The following is a 2,500-nucleotide window of genomic DNA, read 5'->3' as shown; positions in this document are numbered from 1 at the left end:
AGGTTGATTGTTTCTCTCCTGTATCTTCCAAAAGGAAAAAAGATCTCTAAGAGTTGTTTCCTGGATTCGAAAGAGAGTACTTGGGTTCTCCCAATAACTAAAAAGTATATTATGCCTGAATCTAACTAGGGTTCGCGGTGGTGGAGGACTGGATCGAAAAAAAGAGGGATTCCAGTTGTAAGATATCTAATGAAACCGTCACTCTGGAATTGAGATCTCATTTAAAGAGAAAGATATCAAATATCTGGAGTTTTTTTTTTGTATATTATATGGATGATCAGATCCGCAAGGACCATGATTGGGAATTGTTTGATCGTCTTTCTCCGAGGAAGAGGCAAAACATAATCAACTTGAATTCGGGACAACTATTTGAAATCTTAGTGAAAGACTGGATTTGTTATCTCATGTTTGCTTTTGGTGAAAAAATACCAATTGAAGTGGAGGGCTTCTTCAAACAACAAGGAGTTGGGTCAACTATTCAATCAAATGATATTGAGCATGTTTCCCATCTCTTATCGAGAAACAAGTGGGCTATTTCTTTGAAAAATTGTGCATTTCATATGTGGCAATTCCGCCAAGATCTCTTCTTTAGTTGGGGGAAGAATCTGCATGAATCGGATTTTTTTAGGAACATATCGAGAGAGAATTGGATTTGGTTAGACAATGTGTGGTTGGTAAACAAGGATCGGTATTTTAGCAAGGTACGGAATGTCTTGTCAAATATTCAATATGATTCCACAAGATCTAGTTTCGTTCAAGTAACGGATTCTAGCCAATTGAAAGGATCTTCTGATCAATCCAGAGATCGTTTCGATTCCATTAGTAATGAGGATTTGGAATATCACACATTGATCAATCAAAGAGAGATTCAACAACTAAAAGAAAGATCGATTCTTTGGGATCCTTCCTTTCTTCAAACGAAACGAATAGAGATAGAATCAGACCAATTCCCTAAATGCTTTTCTGGATATTCCTCAATGCCGGCTATTCACGGAATGTGAGAAGTAGATGAATAATCATCCGCTTTCGGAAGAAATCAAAGAATTTCTCGGGAATCCTACAAGATCCATTCGTTCTTTTTTCTCTGACACATGGTCAGAACTTCATATGGGTTCGAATCCTATTGAGAGGTTCACTAGAGATCAGAAATTTTTGAAGAAAGAACAAGATGTTTCTTACGTCCCTTCCAGGCAATCGGAAAATAAAGAAATAGTTAATATATTCAAGATAATTACGTATTTAAAAAATACAGTCTCAATTCATCCTATTTCATCATATCCGGGATGTGATATGGTTCTGAAGGATGAACTGGATATGGACAATTCCAATAAGATTTCATTCTTGAACAAAAATCCATTTATTTATTTCATCTATTCCATGACCGAAACAGGAGGGGATACACGTTACACCACGATTTTGAATCAGAAGAGAGATTTCAAGAAATGGCAGATCTATTCACTCTATCAATAACCAAGCCGGATCTAGTGTATCATATGGGATTTGCCTTTTCTATTGATTCCTACTGATTGGATCAAAAACAATTCTTGAATGGGCTATTCAACTCCAAGGATGAATCGAAAAAGAAATATTTATTGGTTCTACCTCCTATTTTTTACGAAGAGAATGATTCTTTTTATCGAAGGATCAGAAAAAATGGGTCCAGACCTCCCTCGAGAATGATTTGGAAGACCCAAAACAAAAAATAGTGGTATTTGCTAGAAACACCATAATGGAGGCAGTCAATCAATATAGATTGATCTGAAATCTGATTGAAATCCAATATAACACCTATGGGTACATAAGAAATGTATTGAATCGATTCTTTTTAATGAATAGATCCGATCGCAACTTCGAATATGGAATTCAAAGGGATCAAATAGGAAATGATACTCTAAAACATAGAACTATAATGAAATATACGATCAACCAACATTTATCAAATTTGAAAAAGGGTCAGAAGAAATGGTTCGATCCTTTTATTTTGATTTCTCGAACCAGAGATCCATGAATTGGGATCCTAATGCATATCGATACAAATGGTCCAATGGGAGCAAGAATTTCTAGGAACATTTCATTTCTGAGCAGAAGAGCCATTTTCATTTTCAAGTAGTGTTCGCTCAATTACACTTCCTTTTTTCTTTGTGAGTTTTGGGAATATCCCCATTCATAGGTCTGAGATCCACATCTATGAATTGAAAGGTCTGAATGATCAACTCAATCAGTTGTTAGAATCAATAGGTCTTCAAATCGTTCATTTGAAAAAATTGAAACCCTTCTTATTGGATGATCATGATACTTCCCAAAAATCGAAATTCTTGATCAATGAGGAACAATATCACCATTTTTGTTCAATAAGATACCGAAGTGGATGATTGACTCATTCCATACGAGAAATAATCGCGGAAAATCCTTTGATAACACGGATTCCTATTTCTCAATGATATCCCACGATCAAGACAATTGGCTAAATCCTGTGAAACCATTTCATAGAAGTTCATTG

This window comes from Cucurbita maxima, unplaced genomic scaffold (assembly GCF_002738345.1).
Source record: "Cucurbita maxima cultivar Rimu unplaced genomic scaffold, Cmax_1.0 Cma_Scf00051, whole genome shotgun sequence".
In the NCBI taxonomy this organism is placed as follows: Eukaryota; Viridiplantae; Streptophyta; class Magnoliopsida; order Cucurbitales; family Cucurbitaceae; genus Cucurbita; species Cucurbita maxima.
Note: the sequence above shows the minus strand (reverse complement) of the source record.